General features: G+C 46.2%; 1 protein-coding gene and 1 non-coding gene across 3 annotated transcripts in view; one reads left to right on the top strand and one right to left on the bottom strand.

Annotated features, from left to right (window-relative positions):
* The window catches only part of LOC124797879 (CD109 antigen), an 855,659-nt gene that overhangs the window by 702,523 nt on the left and 131,701 nt on the right, over positions 1–21,435 (top strand). The window lies entirely within an intron of this gene.
* On the bottom strand, positions 7,897–7,970 carry Trnas-cga. The gene has a single exon. It is a non-coding gene; the product is annotated as a tRNA-Ser (tRNA).

The raw sequence follows: 21,435 nt of genomic DNA, 5'->3' as shown, positions 1-21,435 counted from the left end.
AAATACTTGCCTAAATTAACATGGGTTAGATAGGCAGGATGTGGTCCTCTTAATTCTGAATAACACAGGCACTGTAGTGTCGTATTTCTCGACACGACCACCAGGTTTCCGCAAACGACGGGCGGAACATTCTACCAGTTGATATGTTCCTCGACGATAGAGATCCGCCCGTCTGTCAGAGCGTCATTAGAGAACCTCTGTGTGATCGTTCTCATAATCGGAAAATCTCTCTCGCCTCAGGTGGTCTTTCAGCTCGCCGAAAGACTGGAAATTGCTTGTTACGAGACCTTCCTTCCTTCCGATCAACTTTATTGACGCCTGTGGGGGCTCTGTCAGATAGTTGACGCCGTTACTCAATAGCTGCACACGACATCGCATTTTGTCCGTGCATCGCCAGAATTTTGCGGCGAATCTCTGTGTGCAGTTTGGACGTTTCGCCCACAACAGTCGTACTGCCCCACGTTCTTCAGTTCTGAAGTACGTTCCCAGCTCCAGCGCCGTTTCGCTGCCACACTGTGACGCACCTGTCATCCGTATCACGGCACAACTGCGTCTGCTGCAAACCCCGGGACGTTTCTGTACACTCTCGTGACAACGCGCCACCCTTGTCGCGCAGTGGTCTTGACGCTGACCAACACATGTAACTTACTTTCTGATGTCAAGATGTAACGGAATTAATTACATTTAGCTGCCAGTGGGCACTGATTTATATCAGTGGGGACAGTGGAAAATTTTTGCCGATCCGGGCTTGGAACCCTGGTCTCCCTGTTCACCAGGCAGATGCGCAGACCAATACACGCTCTGGGCAGAGCGGCCACCGCAGCCGCACGGACCACCCTAGCACGCCTTCCGCCAGACCCAAATTCTCAGCTTATCCACCCACCACTGGTGCAGTACCTCTTTCCCATTGTCCGCATTACTCGCGGCATTTCTCTGGTTACCGTGAGAGTTCGAGCGTGGTGCCCGCCTGCACTGAAAGGATCGTTGGCCAGCCCCGCCTTAATTATACAGGGTGTTTGAAAAAGGACTTTACAACTTTGAAAATTCATATAAATTAATTCATAGTACCCACAGAGGTGACCGTAGTCTCAATTTGTGGGCAAATACATCAAGTTTCGTCTCGCGTATTTTGCTGCGAATCACACCATAAGGAGCGCTAGCGGCAGTTGCGTTAAAGATGGCTGCGTTCACTGGATCCGAGCGTGCTAGCTGTGTGTTTTGGTTTGAAGAAGGCGACAGCAGTTCAGCTAATTTCCGTACCAAATACGCTAAAGATCCTCCTAGTAGGCCTACAATTTATAAGTGGCATAAATGGTTTATAGAAGCAGCGTGCTAGGTAAGGCGTGGGAAGTCATCAGGTCGTCCAAGCACTTCCGACGACGTTGTTCAGCGAGTGAGACGACGTTTCGTCAACAGCCCTACGAAATCGACTTGCCATGCAGCGTGCATCTCGAGAACTGCAAAATCCCACGTACGACTGATTGGCGTGTGTTGAGAAACCGTACAGATTGACAATCTTACAAGTAATAAAAGACACTCATAAAATTGCTCGCAAGAACTTCTGTGTGGATATGTTAAATTGATTACATGTGGTGGTGGTGGTGTGTTGGGGCTTATGGGCGCTCAACATCGAGATCATCAGCGCCCTGACACACATTAAAAGGAACGAATGTGGACAGACCTAAGAAAACTAAAGCACACACTCAAAGAAAGCAGGAAAAGAAAGAAAATGCTACGTAAGAAAGTAAAACCTACGGAAAGGGGAAACATAGCAACAAGAATGTCACAGGAAATTGTTATTGGCTGGCCACTTACATAAAATATGGGCGAGCTTGTCACACAGTGAGCAAATTAAAATCCTGAGGATGAACATATCTTGGACATAATCACCTTTTCTGACGAGTCGACTAATCACTTAAGTGGTAAGGTTAACACACACTACTGTAGGATTTGGGGCAGTGAAAAATCAACATCAAACATTGAAACGTGTTCATGATAGTCCTAAACTGAACGTTTCTTATGCACTGAGCAAGAACAATGTGTACGGTCCCATTTTTTTTCCGTGAGAGGACCATCAATGGGTTACCTGGGTATGTTACAACAATTTTTGATACCACAGATCGATGAGGATGACTAAGAAGGAAATGTTTACTTCACGCAAGACGGTGCACCACCCCAATACCTGGCTGACGTCCGGGATTTTCTCAGTGACCGCTTTCCAGGTCAATAGATTGTCCGTGATGCGCCAGTTGCATGGCTCCCACGTTCCCCAGACCTGACAACACTCGATTTTTTTTTTTTAATGGGGATTCATCAGGGATATCGTGTTTATACTTCCTGTGCCGGCATCTCTACCTGAACCTAGAGCAAGAATTTACGCTGCCACTGAGCAAATTGCACCTGCAATGCTACAGCGAGTTTGAGAAGAAATTCACTTCCGATGGGATGTGTGCAGGATATTCAACGGAAGACACGTACAACACCTTTAGTTTAAGGTAAAAAAACTTGTGTTTCCCTGCAAAATAACACTAAACCCAGCTCTGTATCTTATGTCAATAAATTTTTATGAATTTTTGAAGTTGTAAAGTACTTTTTGAAACACCCTGTATCTGTATTGTCTGCTCTTTCGGACGTGTCCGAAAGAATAGTGACCACATATATAATTTCTGAAGTTCGTGCATATATTGAGAACTGTCGAGGAGCCTGAAGATGAAGCCAATTAATTTCGAACTCAATAGCATGTAAAACTAACACCGAAGTTAGTGTTTCGTAAGTATTAAACAGCAGACGTCACCCTATTTTCGGCCAATGTGGAGGAAAGAAGACATGCACGAGGGTTTTGCCGGGGAAAGCAGTGTAAGATGTCCACTGTGCTCGCAATGTTACGTTGGTACCGGGTTATTCTTGAAGTTACATTAGCGGCGAGTGGCCATCCCTTCCGTGGATTGTCCGTGACCCTCGCTGCATGCGGCAAAAGTGCCCTGGACACTCGAGCGCGGTCTGTTCGCCGTGGTGCACTCGCCGCTGCATGTGGGTGAGGACAGTGCTCCGCGAATACGTGACGGCGTAAATGTAGTCTTTTTTTCCTGTCGGAAACTGCGCTGTGCACTTTGCAGTGAGCGGTGAAAATGCGCAGACACACAGGGCGAGCGGGCCGCCGTGTTAATTGAACGCAGCCGGCGACCTCTTTTACGCGCGGCCCCGTCATTTTTTTTCTGGGGCTTGCGGAATTGGCGCCAGGTAATAATACGCTCGCCTTACTGCGGAAGCTCATTCCAGGTCTAGCACGAAGATTACGCCGTGCATATCGGAACAGGAGTCATCAAATCGAAAGTAAGAGCTACACTGTCGAACGCAGTCGGTCGCCGCGGCCACTGCCTTCCGGGTACAGGTGAGCTTCCTGCTTTATGCAGAACACCATTTGCCGCAGCTGTGGGGCGTTCTGTGCCGCTGCCAGTTATTTTTAATAACGCATTCGCGAATTTACATACATTTGCAAAAAGAAGACGGGAAGGACAGTAATTGCGTACATAGATTGGCTCCACAGCGTGGGCGCCGAAAATTGGCCGACAGTATCCCTGTAGGTGGTCGTGTTACTGAGTACATTACGGTTAGATTGCTTCCGTGGGATGCTCTCCAACTGTTCCGTGCTTCTTTGTCAAGTGTGACGTAAATGACTACACAATGCCCAATAACTTGCTCGGTGTTGTAGCACGGAGTTTATAGTGATAGTAAACCGGCACTCGATATGCTACGAAGACGTGTCTGACCACATAGAAAATGTGGAGGCGGCCATATTGTTTGAACGAGGAGATTATTTCGGCGCCGAAGTACTGGCTTTGAGCACTATGGGACTTAACACCTGAGTTCATCAGTCCCCTAGAACTTAGAACTACTTAAACCTATCCTAAGGACATCACACACATCCATTCTCGAGGCAGGATTCGAATCTGCGACCGTAGCAGTCGCGCGGTTCCGGACTGCTAGAACCGCTCGCCCACCGAGGCCGGCGCCGAAGTACTACTAGAAGCAAAGTGGGAATACGATGGACGTCATTGTTGATAAGAAGACTCTGGAAAATCCAATCATAATTCCAGAATAGACAGTTCTCTCACTTTCTTGATTCAAATGCCTACGCGACGTCTTTGATTCCCCTTGTTGAAACACCTAATTCAGCGGCAGTCCTGCATTAGCGTATACTATGCTTAAGGTTGACCAACAACTAACTGTTTATGTTGTACTGATTTTTGTTTACTTCTGACTAGTTTTCGGCTATTGTACCATGTTCAGAAAACAACTGACTAGCGTCCGCAAGGAACACCGCGTCTTAAATAAAGTAAACGTTACAAATAAAGATAGTCTATCACAGAATGTTGTGCATCAAACATTGTAAGTTACACTATGTAAATAAACACAATAAATAATTATAATACACAATTGTAGAGTATGACAGATGTTTAGTGACTGATTGACAACCGTCTGATTGAACACTAGATACCTATGTTGTACAACAAACATGTTTTAGAATGTAAATTAAAGTTTAAGCAGTGGACTGTATTAAATACGGTGCATGATTAAAATACATGGTATTACAGTAATACTGTTGTAATGTTAAAGTTCGTTAGGTATCAGGGTAAGGAATATGAAAATCTCGTAGCAGTACGAATCATTGTGACACGCTGTCGGTATGTGGCTACTTGATTACATCACATGAAGCTTGGAAGTGGGGATCTTTTTTGTAATTGATCATTTAGAACCAGGTGGGTATTTTGAGCTAAATGTTTGTTTACCTCAAGTGCTTCTCAGGAGCTTACTTTTCTTCCTTTGTTGGCTATATGTAGCACTTCTGTGCGTTTGGTATGTGTGTCCTTCCTTCGGGAGAGTCTTACCTATTTAATCTCTAGCTGCTTTCGTGTTCCGTCAGCCTACTTGCTGTAGCCCAGCCTGTTTTACCGGTATATACTCGTATTTTGTTGCGGTCATTGCAAGTCATTTTATAAGCACCACTATTAATTAATAAATTGCTCTTGAGTAAGATATGAGTTATAGTACCTCTTACATAAAATGGACGTTTTATAATTGCGGGATTTGAGAGTTTTGGCTAATTTGGCGGACAGCTTTCCTAAATGTCGGGTAGTACACCAGTTGGTTTTGAGACTGTTGCCGCTGAGTGGGTATACACATACGGCACGCTGCTTCTTGTGTAAAGTGTTATCAGTTAAGTGAGCGATATAGCCATTGTTGGATGCAGTACATTTAATGGTGTCTTATTATGTTTGAAAACTGTGTTTTCACACTGGTAGGGATGTTTGTGTGTTATTGGGTGTTGTGAACGCGAGGGTGTTACCGTGTCCGTTGTTGTGGTTTCTTGTAAATTTTGAAACTGTGTGTATTCGTGGTGATATGTATGTTAAGGTCTAAGAAGTTAATGGATTTTTCACCATCTCGATGGTGAACTGTGTGTTTTTCTGTTGTGGGTTTAGATGTTCTAGGAACGTATTTAGTTCTCTTTTGGTACCAGTCCACAGACACAGTACGTCTTACCAATATTTGATGTTATCACAGAAGTGTTCGTTATATGGGAACAGTTTTTCGAAATCGTCCGTGAAGATTTCTCCTAAAAGAGGACTGAGGGGAGGCCCCATTGCCAAGGCTTCTAGCTGTTTGTACAAATTACCTTAGAATTGAAAATAATTGTGTTGCAGACGTGGCTGGGTGGCCACTGGTCGTACGTCTCTTGCGTGTACATGCGCGGTATCGCTTTCTGCTGCAGAAAAGCCCCTGTTTTCTCGGCGTGTCGTCTCGCGACGCCTTTGACTGTTCCCGTAGAATTTGGTTTTAGAACTTCGGCACGTTCGCCTGAGCAAAGATGACGGACAATTTTCAGGCACGTCTAGAAATGGACGACGACCAAATCCGAACGTAGACATATGGCTCACACGGAGAACGAAACTTAAAGAGTTGTGCCCAAAGCCATGGTGATGCTCGGACGGCGCCGTTGATAGGGCGTAGTTCACAAAAGGAAGGCAACTGAATCTTTCGTGTGAAATTTAATCTGACGATTCCGATATTCTACCGCAGTTTTAAAAACTAAGACTAATCTATTTTTAAATACTTGTTAACTGAGATGTTCGCTATAGTCAAATACAGTACAGTGTAGGCCAAATACACGGTCACTAACACTGAATTGTCCGCCCCCGGTAGCTGAGTGATCAGCGTGACAGACTGTCAATCCTAAGGGCCCGGGTTCGATTCCCGGCTGGTTCGGAGATTTTCTCCGCTCAGGGACTGGGTGTTGTGTTGTCCTAATCATCATCATTTCATCCCCATCGACGAGCAGGTCGCCGAGGTGCGTCAAATCGAAAGACCTGCACCAGGCGAACGGTCTACCCTACGGGAGGCCCTAGCCACACGACATTTCCATTTCCAACACTGAATTAATTTATTATTCAATCAAGTGCAATACAGCACATGTTGCCTTCGTGGCAAAAAAGCTATGTGCATTGCTTTGCGCACCCCCCCCCCCCCCCCCACCCACCCACTCTTCCACACACAAACATCCATTGTGTGACGTCATATTCGTCTACCACAGAGAGTACGTCCACATGAGCCAATTACTTCTACTCAAAACATTGCATGTGACCAAGATGTTACCATATTGTCAGTAGTTATATTTACATGGAGGCTCGTCGTACCAAACATTTCCGGGAAGGTCTTAATGCTAGACAAAGACAGACAGTTCAACTGTTACTTGTAATATACTGTTAATTATAGATTTATGAAAATGTGAGCGCAGCTAATTGATGAATTGCAAATTTCATTGAGGAGTACTTCTGTTACTGAGTTTCTTTGTCAAATTTTTGAATGTTCACCTTCACTTTAACGGATAAGTGAAACAGAAATAAACTTTGTTCGTCTTATATATTCACTACACATTTGTAGCGTAAATGTTTTGGTACAAATTGTGTCCCGCATTATCGAACCATCCGCGAATTTCTCTCTATATGAAGATGTTGTGTGTTCTTTCGGACATGTCCGAAAGAACAGATACCGTCTTCATATAGTTAAGGCTAACCGGCCATTGAGCTCCTTCTTCTGTGCAGATGCACACGTATTGCCCGAACTCTTACGGGACTCGGTAAGATTGTCTGCCGCGAGTAATGAGTGTAATGGGCAGGGGCGCTAAGAATGTAGTGTGTGGACAGGAAGTTGGAAATGTGGGGCTCACTATCCTCTATGCCCACGGTGGCTCAGATGGATAGCGTCTGCCAAGTAAGCAGGAGATCCCGGGTTCGAGTCCCGGTCGGGGCACCCATTTTCAACCGTCCCCCTTGATGTATATCAACGCCTGTTCGCAGCGTAAGGTCTTGATTTAATTATCATTTCATTTCTCGCTATAGTACTATCAATACAGAGAAGTGCAACGTGCACACAGAGAGCAGAGCAGAGCCGGGTCTAGGCGGTTTTCCCCCACCCGTTCAGGCAAATGCTGGACCGGTCCACAAATCCCGTCTCGGAGAGTACGATACGCAAACACTTAAAATGCGATTCACGCACAGAAAAAAAGTTTACAAGTCACACAGATTTGGTGCGAAAGACTTCTACCTCCCTTAGGTTACCTGGACAACTCTGGCGTCAGGCTATACGGCCACGAAGCTAACTAGTAAATAAAGTTTGCCAAATCCTGAAAAATTGGCCCCGTCCTGCACGGGATGAACGCCAGGAAATAGAAGAACAACAACATTGTTATTCGAAACATGTATGGCGTCACGCAGGTGCCCAGCTACCGCCAGCAGAAAAACCCACGCTCACTTGCTAAATTTCAAGAAAGGGAAAATTGAGTGCCAGTGTGCGTAGTGTGCGCTGATATGAAACTTCCTGGCAGATTAAAACTGTGTGCCGGGCCGAGACTCGAACTCGGGACCTTTGCCTTTCGCGGGCAAGTGCTCTACCAACTGAGCTACCAAGCACGACCCACGCTCCGTTCCCACAGCTTCACTTCTGCCAGTACCTCGTCTCGTCTCAGTTGGTAGAGTACTTGCCCGCGAAAGGCAAAGGTCCCGAGTTCGAGTCTCGTTCCGGCACTCAGTTTTAATCTGTCAGGAAGTTTCGGAAAATTGAGTGGTTGTCCAGCGATGTTTTTGACGCGACATTGCGTTCGTACGAACGTAAATAGTGAACGCGAGGAGTGCGTGGAATGACCAAAAAGCCACACTTACTGCGCTGTAAAATATCCTAACGATGTGCGTTTCCTAATACAAAACGTCGTTCCAGAAATGGTGGTCCACCGTTGGGTAGGAACGTCAGGTCTTCGGATTGAAGAACAAATTAATGGTAGTTGGAGAGTTGCAGGTGTGATGACTGCTGTCCCTAGATTGGCTCCGGCTGTAAATTCTTCTCGCGCAGCGCCTCCGCGACGTTAATTTACGTAGCGCTGGGAGCGAGAAGACTGACCTAATTACTCCGAAGGAAATTGTGTCTTTCAGCAGACGATTTTCATTACGAGAGGTGTGCGTCATACAATTTTACGAGCGAATACCATGGTCTCTCTCTCTCTCTCTCTCTCTCTCTCTCTCTCTCTCTCTCTCTCTCTGATACCCTTCCCTCGGTACCCTTTTAGTGGAAGGTGGAGCAGCGAGGAGAGGGCAAGCATTTGCTCCTCTCCTGTGTAGTGCTGCTAGCAACATAAATTCGAAGCAGCTATAAATACAGAGAGTGAGACAACAAGTACCGAACGCACAGACTTTCGTGTGATCGAACTTGGAATTAGCGTATAAATTGACGTAATAAATATGTTGCTGCGGTGTAGAGCCCATTTTCACAAAAATACGAGAGGAAAAATGGTCCAGTTGTAACTTCATATCCGCACAGCGCTATTCGTCATTTTTTCCGTATTGAGTTCCAGTCGTTGCGAACTCTAGTTTAGTTCTTATTCTGTATTTTCTGTTGTATGTGGGGAGTGTTACCCGAAGCTATCGTATTAAACTTCCGGAAATACGTCACTGAAACATATTGTGGTAATACACTGTTATATTCTCTACCACCATTATAACGTACATAAGTAATGTTGAGGCACAGAAACGGCTACAGAAAAAGAATAAACATATCCTATGCAGGTCATTCGCAATTTTGTGATACGAACATGAGACAGAGTGTGAAACAACACGGCCCCGTGACATTAATGTGAGCACCTGTCAGAAGCCTGAATAACGACCTTTAGCGACGCGCTTTGCGCAGGAAGTGTGTTGGTGAGATTTTGGAAATTACCGACAAAGATGTGGGGCCGTGGCGACTCTAGTGCCGTGAGGCTATGTTTCTCGATTGTGGATCCGTGGCGCGAACAGTCCGTTTGGGGTGGTCCCACAGGCTCTCCAGCGTGTCTAAATCGTGGGAGCTCGGTTGCCAGGGGAGTACGACAAACTCATCCTGGTGCTCTCCGAAGCACGCACGTGCACTTGGAGGCGTGTGACACGTTGCATTGACCTGCTGGTAGATGCATCCTGCTGAGGAGAAACGAACTGCGTGAAGGGGTGGACGTGGTCCCCAAGAGTGCCTTCCAGAATGACGGCCGGCCGCGGTGGCCAAGCAGTTCTAGGCGCTTCAGTCCGGAACCGCGCGACTGCGACGGTCGCAGGTTCGAATCCAGCCTCGGGCGTGGATGTGTGTACTTTCCTTAGGTTAGTTAGGTTTAAGTAGTTATAAGTTCTAGGGGACTGATGACCTCAGATGTTAAGTCCCATAGTGCTCAGAGCCATTTCAATCAGAGTTACGAGATCACCCAGGCAATGCATGGAAAGCATTTTCCAGACCATCTACATCTACATCCATACTCCGCAAGCCACCTGACGGTGTGTCGCGGAGGGTACCTTGAGTATCTATCGGTTCTGCCTTCTATTCCAGTCTCGTATTGTTCGTGGAAAGAAAGATTGTTGGTGTGCCTCTGTCTGGGCTCTAATCTCTCTGATATCCTCAAGGGCTCTTCGCGAGAGGGAGCAATATATTGCTTGACTCCTCGGTGAAGTATGTTCTCGAAACTTCAACAAAAGCCCTTACGGAGCTGCTGAGCGTCTCTCGTGCAGAGTCTTCCACTGGAGTTTATCTATCATCTCCGTAACGCTTTCGCGATTACTAAATGACGCTGTAACGAAGCGCGCTGCTCTCCGTTGGAATTTCTCTATCTCTTCTATCAACGCTATCTGGTACGGATCCCACACTGCTGAGCAGTGTTCAAGAAGTGGGCGAACAAGCGTACTGTAACCTGCTTCCTTTGTTTTCGGATTGCATTTCCTTAGGATTCTTCCAATGAATCTCAGTCTGGCGTCTGCTTTACCGACGATTAATTTTATATGGTCATTACATTTTAAATCACTCCTAATGCCTACTCCCAGATAATTTATGGAATTAACAGCTTCCAGTTGCTGACCTATATTGTAGCTAAATGATAAAAGATCTTTCTTTCTATGTATTCGCAGCACGTTACAGTTGTCTACATCGAGATTCAATTGCCATTCCGTGCACCATGCGTCAATTCGTTGTAGAGGCTCCTGCATTTCAGCACAATTTTCCATTTTTACACCCTCTCGATATACTACAGCATCATCCGCAAAAAGCCTCAGTGAACTTCCGGGTCATTTATGTATATTGTTAATAGCAACGATCCTACGAGACTCCTGCGGCACACCTGAAATCACTCTTACTTCGGAGGACTTCTTTCCATTGAGAATGACATGCTGCGTTCTGTTATCTAGGAACTCTTCAATCCAATCACACAATTGGTCTGATAGTCCATATGCTCTTACTTTGTTCATTAAACGACTGTGGGGAACTGTATCAAACGTCTTGCGGAAGTCAATAAACATGGCATCTACCTGGGAACCCGTGTCTATGGCCCTCTGAGTCTCGTGGACGAATAGCGCGAGCTGGGTTTCACACGATCGTCTTTTTCGAAACCCATGCTGATTCGTACAGAGTAGATTTCTAGTTTCCAGAAAAGTCATTATCCTCGAGCATAATACGTGTTCCAAAATTCTACAACTGATCGACGTTAGAGATATAGGTCTATAATTCTGCACATCTGTTCGACGTCCCTTCTTGAAAACTGGGATGACCTGTGCCCTTTTCCAGTCTTTTGGAACGCTACGCTCTTCTAGAGACCTACGGTACACCGCTGCAAGAAGGGTGCAAGTTCCTTCGCGTACTCTGTGTAAAATAGAACTGGTATCCCATCAGGTCCAGCGGCCTTTCCTCTTTTTAGCGATTTTAATTGCATCCTTATCGCTCCTTCCTCCTTCCTGCAGCCTTTCGTCGATACTTGGAGGGCCGCACACGCGAACGGCCGTGTGGCCGATGGAACCTGATACGTGATTCATCCGGAAAGGCCGTCCATCGTCACTCAGTGGACGTTCACTTGCGGTACTCGCGTGCAAATTTCAGAATTCGTCACCAGTGGACAGCGGTCAGCATGGGTGCATGAACCAGGCGCCTACTACGGAGACCCATGCGCTGCAGCATTTCCTGAACAGTCGTTGGCTCAGGTGGGCGGTCAGCTGCTCGAGCGTTGCACCTCTATTGGCCTGTACGCACCTCCGCAGCCGTCACTGAGCCCTGTCATCTGAGGCCCGTTCTACACTGCAGTTGCCTCGGCGCCGGTTTTGGATAGTGAAATTAACCGTTTCGGAAATGCACCATGCATCTTGTCCATTTGGACATCAGATAAATTGCTACGGTTCCGCATTACATCAGTGGCTGCACATTTTTCCACGTACGCCCGACACGCTTTATGTACCGCTCACTGCTAATAGTGCTGCCACATGCCGTCTGTGGGTGGTTGTTGCGCGTTAACGTCGAACAGAGGCTGTGGTCACGCTATTGTGACTGCACGGCGTTTTATTTGCTCGTTGTCTCCTGCTCTGTCCTGCTCCAACATCGTATCTCGAAAGCTTGCAGTCGTTTCATTCCTTCCACACGTTTATGCCGCATACATATACCCCCCCCCCCCCCCCCAATGAACCATGGACCTTGCAGTTGGTGGGGAGGCTTGCGTGCCTCAGCGATACAAATGGCCGTACCGTAGGTGCAACCACAACAGAGGGGTATCTGTTGAGAGGCCAGACAAACGTGTGGTTCATGAAGAGGGGCAGCAGCCTTTTCAATAGTTGCAGGGGCAACAGTCTGGATGATTGACTCATCTGGCCTTGTAACACTAACCAATACGGCCTTGCTGTGCTGGTACTGCGAACGGCTGAAAGCAAGGGGAAACTACAGCCGTAATTTTTCCCGAGGGCATGCAGCTTTACTGTATGATTACATGATGATGGCGTCCTCTTGGGTAAAATATTCCGGAGGTAAAATAGTCCCCCATTCGGATCTCTGGGCGGGGACTACTTAAGAGGACGTCGTTATCAAGAGAAAGAAAAATGGCATTCTACGGATCGGAGGGTGGAATGTCAGATCCCTTAAACGGGCAGGTAGGTTAGAAAATTTAAAAAGGGAAATGGATAGGTTAAAGTTTGATATAGTGGGAATTAGTGAAGTTCGGTGGCAGGAGGATCAAGACTTTTGGTCAGGCGAATACAGGGTTATAAATACAAAATCAAATAGGGGTAATGCAGGAGTAGGTTTAATAATGAATAAAAAAATAGGAGTGCGGGTAAGCTACTACAAACAGCATAGTGAGCGCATTACTGTGGCCAAGATAGATACGAAGCCCACGCCTACTACAGTAGTGCAAGTTTATATGCCAACTAGCTCTGCAGATGATGAAGAAATTGAGAAAATGTATGATGAGATAAAAGAAATTATTCAGGTAGTGAAGGGAGACAAAATTTAATAGTCATGGATGACTGGAATTCGACAGTAGGAAAAGGAAGAGAAGGAAACATAGTAGGTGAATATGGATTGGGGCTAAGAAATGAAAGAGGAAGCCGCCTGGTAGAATTTTGCACAGAGCATAACTTAATCATAGCTAACACTTGGTTCAAGAATCATGAAAGAAGGTTGTATACATGGAAGAACCCTGGAGATTCTAAAAGGTTTCAGATAGATTATATAATGGTAAGACAGAGATTTAGGAACCAGGTTTTAAATTGTAAGACATTTCCAGGAGCAGATGTGGACTCTGACCACAATCTATTGGTTATGAACTGTAGATTAAAACTGAAGAAACTCCAAAAAGGTGGGAATTTAAGGAGATGGGATCTGGATAAACTGACTAAACCAGAGGTGGTACAGACTTTCAGGGAGAGCGTAAGGGAACAAATGGCAGGAATGGGGGAAAGAAATACAGTAGAAGAAGAATGGGTAGCTATGAGGGATGAAGTAGTGAAGGCAGCAGACGATCAAGTAGGTAAAAAGACGAGGGCTAGTAAAAATCCTTGGGTAACAGAAGAAATATTGAATTTAATTGATGAAAGGAGAAAATATAAAAATGCAGCAAATGAAGCAGGCAAAAAGGAATACAAACGTCTCAAAAATGACATCGACAGGAAGTGCAAAATGGCTAAGCAGGGATGGTTAGCGGACAAATGTAAGGATGTAGAGGCTTATCTCACTAGGGGTAAGATAGATACTGCCTGCAGGAAGATTAAAGAGACCTTTGGAGATAAGAGAACCACATGTATGAACATCAAGAGCTCAGATGGAAACCCAGTTCTAAGCAAAGAAGGGAAAGCAGAAAGGTGGAAGGATTATATAGAAGGTCTATACAAGGGTGATGTACTTGAGGATAATATTATGGAAATGGAAGAGGATGTAGATGAAATGGGAGATACGATACTGCGTGATGAGTTTGACAGAGCACTGAGTCGAAACAAGGCCCTGGGAGTAGACAACATTCCATTAGAACTACTGACGGCCTTGGGAGAGCCAGTCCTGACAAAACTCTACCATCTGGTGAGGAAGATGTATGAAACAGCCGAAATACCCTCAGACTTCAAGAAGAATATAGTAATTCCAATCCCAAAGAAAGCAGGTGTTGACATGTGAAAATTACCGAACTATCAGTTTAATAAGTCAAAGCTGCAAAATACTAACGCCAATTCTTTACAGAAGAATGGAAAAACTAGTAGAAGCCGACCTCGGGGAACTTCAGTTTGGATTCCGTAGAAATCACGCGAGGCAATACTGACCCTACGACTCGTTTTAGAAGCTAGATTAAGGAAGGGCAAACCTACGTTTCTAGCATATGTAGACTTAGAGAAAGCTTTTGACAATGTTGACTGGAATACTCTGTCAAATTCTGAAGGTGGCAGGGGTAAAACACAGGGAGCGAAAGGCTATTTACAATTTGTACAGAAACCAGATGGCAGTAATAAGAAATGAGGGGCATGAAAGGGAAGCAGTGGTTGGGAAGGGAGTGAGACGGGGCTGTAGCCTATCCCCGATGTTATTCAATCTGTACATTGAGCAAGCAGTGACGGAAACAAAAGAAAAATTCGGAGTAGGTATTAAAATCCATGGAGAAGAAATAAAAACGTTGAGGTTCGCCGATGACATTGTAATTCTGTCAGAGACAGCAAAGGACCTGAAAGAGCAGCTGAACGGAATGGACAGTGTCTTGAAAGGAGGATATAAGATGAACATCAACGAAAGCAAAACGAGGATAATGGAATGTAGTCGAGTTAACTCGGGTGATGCTGAGGGAATAAGATTAGGGAATGAGACACTTAAAGTAGTAAAGGAGTTTTGCAATTTGGGGAGCAAAATAACTGATGATGGTCGAAGTAGAGAGGGTATAAAATGTAGACTGTCAATGGCAAGGAAAGCGTTTCTGAAGAAGAGAAATTTGTTAACATCCAGTATAGATTTAAGTGTCAGGAAGTCTTTTCTGGAAGTATTTAATGGAGTGTAGCCATGTATGGAAGTGAAACATGGACGATAAATAGTTTGGACAAGAGGACAATAGAAGCTTTTGAAATGTGGTGCTACAGAACAATGCTGAAGATTAGATGGGTAGATCACATAACTAATGAGGAAATATTGAATAGGATTGGGTAGAAGAGAAGTTTGTGGCACAACTTGACTAGAAGAAGGGATCAGTTGGTAGGGCATGTTCTGAGGCATCAAGGGATCACCAGTTTAGTATTGGAGGGCAGTGTGGAGGGTAAAAATCGTAGAGGGAGACCAAGAGATGTATACACTAAGCAGATTCAGAAGGATGTAGGTTGCAGTAGACACTGGGAGATGAAGAGGCTTGCACAGGATAAAGTAGCATGGAGAGCTGTATCAAACCAGTCTCAGGACTGAAGACCACAACAACAACAACGTATACGCGCTCCACGCAGGAGCCGGTGAACTACCGCTTTCATACCGGAGCGACATTGTACTCAGTAGGTATGCGTGTCGGCTGTCTTCCATGCCAGGCCACCTAACGCTTGACTCTTTTTTTGATGACATTCCTGACCGCCAGTACTAGATGTATTTGTAGTTTTCTCTATCGGCGTATCACGTCACTTTGGCATGGCCATTGGCGCTCCCTTCATGGAACAAACTCAGAGAAGTCAAACCTCTCCCAACAGCCTGGCTGTCTCGCCGTGAGGAAGTAATGTTGGCTCGGTTACGAATAGGGCACTGCCGCTGTAGTCACCGCCCCTTGTTGAGTGGCGACCCTGCACTCGGCTGTCCTTACTGTAGCCGGCCATTAACAGTCAGAAATTTCCTGATCCTCTGCCCCTATTTTCGCCACTTACGTCTCAGGGTCGGGCTGCCGCCAGCTTTGCAGAACATTTTAGCGGATGGTGTGCGACCTGTGGCTCGCGTTTTAAGTTTTTTTTAAAAAAAGCAGTAATATGACAAAAGAGATTCGATTTCTACCTGGTGACTCCGGTGTCTTGTCGACGTCTTTTAGATACTCTTGACGTTTTAAATTTTTTTCCCTTCCTTTCTTTATTGGACCTCGCAACGGTTTTTTACCCTCGCTGTCGCAGCATTCTATGGTTCTATACTGGGCGCTTATGAACTTAGATGTTTTACGCCCCACAACCCCTCCCCCCTCCCCCCGTCCAAAAAAAATAAATGTAGCTGATTCATCATGAGAGGAGGAGGCACTGTTTAACGCCAGTTTTATTGTTTTCCAGGTGGGTGATTTTGCCCCGGCTATATTAGCTTTCACATTCTACGTGCTACAGTTGGCTGTGATACACAACTTAGGAGACACCTTTAAGTAAAGGTTGCACGACTTCCAGGGATAGTCAAAAAGTTGTTAGTTATTGCTTAGAAAGTATGAAGGTGCGACCACGAAATGGTTATGATGTTATTCCTTGTGTTGTTATTCGCTCTTCGATGCGTTACGTGGTTCCCAGGGATGGGTGACATGGCGGAAATGAATGCCGCAGCAGTGAGCATTGTACCTGTTGAGGAAACGCTACACGGCCAACACTGGCTCGACTTAATGCCTCGAATGTCTGCCACGCAACGCTGTCTCCACCCGAGGAAAGAGGGCGGAGCCGCTGGGTGGGCGGGTGAGGACGACACGGCGACCGAGCAGCGGATGCGGCCGTGCGTGTTCCGTGCTGCGGAACCCAGAGAGCCGGAACGCTAGTTGTGTGGCGGGAGCCGCCCGCCCCTCGCCCCTCGCACGTTCTCCCGCGACGCTTCTTCTCGACAGCGTCAGGTGGTTTCCGGTAGTGTGAGATCCTGTGACGGATGCCCCTTACGACCATAATATGTCACCCCCAGACCACGGCAGCCCTAAAAAAGACCCTCAGCGTCACGTTGCACGATGTTAGTCTGCGTCTACACCTTCCCCGGCGATGTGTGCACAGCTCGCGTCTCTCCCTTGTCACGGGGCTGTACCACTCGTCCGTGGCGACTGGCCGGTTCGGGAAGTCGCCCAGACTGACCCGCCAGGGCAGCAGCCTCGCTCAGGAGGGCTGCTTCTGTCGCCGAACCCAGCGGGCTTCGACTTCAAAAATGTCTTCCGGTTTCCTGAAAGTGTGTGAATTCCTAAGAGACCAAACTGCTGACGTCATCGGTCCCTAGACTTACACACTAGTTAAACTAACTTATGCTAAGAAACACACACACACACACACACACACACACACACACACACACACACACATGCCCGAGGGAGGGACCGCGCAATTAGTGACATGACGCCTCTAACCGCGCGGCCCGGTTTCCTGAAATATGATCCACGATAATTTCAGTTTTTACACTATTGCCTCGATACTCATAGGTCGGTTTTTTAACACCAGTATCTCCACTTTACAGCCCCTAGAGCAAATTAGTTTTAAAATGTCATTACTATTATCACTATTTGGTAACGCCGTAATTATGATTATATAAATCAGTACGAGTAATACCATTTTTTTGAATAGTAATATTAATACGTGGCACAATGTGATAGAGATTATAGCTTGTGAAACGAATTCGTGGACATCTTCCTTACATAGTCCACCCGCTACGCAGTGGACGGACTATGGTAGTCTGTGCCATGCATCTATAACAGTAAAATTGAGACACACATGTTAAATAGCTCATTAAACGCTTTCTCAGAATTTACGTAGTTTCCGCAATGGATCAGAAATTCCATCGTTATTCACTTCGCAGCAGTAAACAAACTAATTGACGGCACAACAAAACGGTAACGATGTTCTGGCTACTACATTGCTGTAGGGCCTGCACTATTATTATTATTATTATTATGAGTGGGAGTGGTCAGATAAAGAGCATTGGTAACCTGAAGTCAACCAGTTTGTGCCAGTTCAGAAGTATTGAGTCCAGCAATCAAGTGATTTTAAAACAGTAGCCCCGAGTTTTTATTTTTAATTTGCTTGATTTTAAATGTAGGTTTTCACGGTGCGAGTGGATCATGTGTCGTCAGGGAGAAGAGTGAGACGGAGGAAGTAGGTTTTGTAACAAGTGTTTGCTCTCATTGTGGACAGGAAACTTCCTTTTCTGAGAAGGAAATGTAGGTACTACTCACGACGCGCTGAGAATTCCTTCACTATTCTATTAGAAATTTAGAAAAAGGTTGTTACAAGTAGACAGTACCAACTGCCTCACTGTTACAGAAATAAAACATCTACAAAAACTAAATATCATTTATGTTTCGTCATTTCAAAAATGAAAGTGTTCGAAGAAAATTATTTTTTATTTTAAAGTTTAGGTGGGGTTAATGTTGATCGTGATGATGGGACTGAAAAATGGGCTGGGGTACTAGTTAATACCTGATGGTACTCATAGACAATGGATGGTCCCAGAAAGGTTGAGAACCACCGCACTGCTGCCTGTACGGCGTACTCACAGGCTAAGAGCATCTGACGTAGCAGTCGGCGTGGAATGGATGTTCGTAAACTACGAGTGATGGATGATTCGTGGTAGTCTTCTCAGATACAGATTTATTCCACGTGTGTATTAGTTACAAGTTGCGAGCCATTCGTAATCATAAGAAGCAAGGAGTAATCAGAGAAGAAAGTAACGTCAGATAATACGTAACCGTAAAAGTACACACACAGAATATTTGTGTACTTTCTCTATGCCTGCGCGTTCACGCATGATTTCCACCCCCCACCCTCGGCGTAGACTACCCAGTGTCACTCTTCTTCAGTCCAGGGACGCCTGCTGAGGGCTGGGCAAGCTTGGCGTTGTCTTCTGTACGATAACCTCCGGTGTCTGTCGTGATGTGTCACCGAGGCGACACGCAGAAGCGTCTACAGTAATGCCATTTTCGCTTTTCGTATCTGGTGGCGTCTTGCGCATCGATAAATGCAGGTTTGAACCAATCAAGGGCAACTATTGTCGGCAAACCATGAATGTCAAAACTCTGAACTTGTTGCTGTCTCCACTTAATACTGCATATGGTCCTCATACGGCGGCTGAAGTGGTTTGCGAACCGAGTCATTGAGCAAAAATACTTGTGTGCAGGTGTCCTAACTCTGCGAAAACGAATGGACGTGCACTATGTGATCGAAAGTATCCGGACACCTGGCTGAAAACGACTTAAAAGTTCGTGGCGCCCTCCATTGGTAATGCTGGAATTCGGTATGGTTTGGCCCACCCTTAGCCTTAATGACAGCTTCCACTCACGCAGGCATACGTTCAACTACGTGCTGGAAGGTTTCTTGGGGAATGGCAGCCCATCCTTCACGAAGTGCTGCACTGAAGAGAGGTATCGATGTTGGTCGGTGAGGCCTGGCACGAAGTCGGCATTCCAGAACATCCCAGGCCTCTGTGCTGGCCAGTCCATTGCAGGGGTGTTATTGTCTTGTAACCACTCCATCACAGGCCGTGCATTATGAACAGCTGCTCGATCGTGTTAAAAGATGCAATCGCCATCCCCGAATTCCTCTTCAACAGTGGGAAGCAAGAACGTGCTTAAAACATCAAGTAGGCGTGTGCTATGAGAGTGCCACACGAAACCAAGGGGTGCAAGCCCCCTCCACGAAAACACCATAACACCACCGCACACTTTAAGGATGTTCGCAGCCCAAGGAGCACAATAGGCAGTGGCCCAGTCCCCTTTCGTTTGACGTGACGCCGTAGAGCTGACGATATAGGCGGTCGACCGTGCCTTTTCCCGCAGGGTGGTAGGTCGTGGTGTGTACGGTTTAAAAGCTAGTAACGTTGACAGTGCCTTGGAAAGATGAGCTTCAAATTGACGTCTTCGGTGAGTAGTGATGCGTATAGGCACGCCAAATCGAGCGATACGACCCCCCCCCACGAAAGATTGTCTGCGCTACCGTCTCCACTGCGTTATGTCACTAGGAACGCTTCTGCTACCTGGTGAATCGGTACAATATTGTGAGGCAGTAAGCTGTAGTCTTCAGAAACTACGAGAGGACCTACAATGTCAACGTCGATACGTTCAAATCGTTGGTTGGAAGGTACAAATGCGCCCAGTGGTGTCTTGACATGTCGCCAGAATTTATTCCTTTGACATGCCGTGCAGCTCTTGACAAGTGCTTTGCAGTTCTTGTGCAGTCCGGGCCATACAAAATTTTGCCTGACTAATTTAATGTGCCTCAAACTGCGGGATGTGCTAGACTGTGTCCCCAGCTGCGATTGCTCGAGTTGGGAACTGTTACGGTACAAAATTGATGATCGTGGAAATCTCGCAGTACAGTCTGGCATTTGTTTCAAGTGTGATTAGTTGGCGTAGTTCGTCGCGATTTTTGCGCGAGCAGCGTCCGTAATTCCTCGACATGCTCTTGCGCATGTGCAAGAGCATCGAAACCTATGGCTGTAGCTTTCGTTTAGACCTGTGCTGTTGTATGCCCCTGTACGTTCAAGGTTTCAACACGGGTTAGAGCATCTGTCACAGTACAGTTGCTTTGTACATAAACAATACGAGTTTAAAATTGACCAGTGTAGTCTAATTGTCTCAACTGTTTTGGAGAGCCGGCCCATGTGACCGAGCGGTTCTAGGCGCTTCAGTCCGGAACCGCGCTGCTGCTACGGCCGCAGGTTCGAATCCTACCTTGGGCATGGATGTGTGTGATGTCCTTAGGTTGGTTAGGTTTAAGTAATTCTAAGTCTGGGGGACTAAGTCCCATAGTGCTCAGAGCCATTTGAACCATTTTTTGTTTTGGAGGTGTCTTGCTCGGATTCACCGCAAAAGCTTAAGTCAAACGCTTGTCGTCTGTATAAATACCAAGTTGTCGGCCTTCCAAGTAATGTTTGAATTTTTTGATAGCAGCGTGTGCAGCATTTAATTCTCGGCCGTGTGTCGCCCACCGTTGTTGGGATGGTGACAGCTTGTGGCTGTAATACGCGAGTGGTCGCCAGAAATGGTCTGCCGATTGTACTGCTGTGCTGGCTGTACTGGTCCATTAGCGGTAGTGTAGTGTCTGCTGTTGTCATCTTTACGGGCGGGAAGGTAGAGTCTGTTTCGCTCGTCCACAGTAATTTGTCGTTCGGTTTTGGTGCTCCCTTAAGTAGTTCATTTAATGGAGCTGTGATTAGAAATGAAGCACTCGGAAAGATTTGAGACACTCAGAAAGCGAGGAAACTCTCTAAGCAATTATGGCGTTTATTCTATCTTGAGGAGGGAGGCTGCCATTTGTGTCTACAGCGTACCCCAGGAAATGAACTTACGTTGCGGCAAAAACACCTCATAGACGTCCCGCCTGAAATGATCCATGTGCGTGAAGTAAGTGAGTTCTCTATCTTGACGGTTCAATCCCGCGTCCGGCCATCCTGATTTAGGTTTTCCGTGATTTCCCTAAATTGCTCCAGGCGAATGCCGGGATGGTTCCTTTGAAAGGGCACGGACGACTTCCTTCTCTGCCATTCCCTGATCTGATGAGACCGATGACCTCGCTGTCTGGTCTCCTCCCCCAAACAACCCAACCCATTGTCGTGAAAAGCTAAAAGAGTGATGTTTTATTGGTATCGAGCGCTTAACTGAAGAATTCTTTCACGTGTTATAAACACAACGCTTTTTAGAGCCCATTGTTCTCTCACTTCTCTAGAAAGAATAGTGAATAAACCTTC

The sequence above is a fragment of the Schistocerca piceifrons genome, chromosome 5, assembly GCF_021461385.2.
Source record: "Schistocerca piceifrons isolate TAMUIC-IGC-003096 chromosome 5, iqSchPice1.1, whole genome shotgun sequence".
In the NCBI taxonomy this organism is placed as follows: Eukaryota; Metazoa; Arthropoda; class Insecta; order Orthoptera; family Acrididae; genus Schistocerca; species Schistocerca piceifrons.
This window is presented reverse-complemented; position numbering and strand designations above follow the sequence as displayed.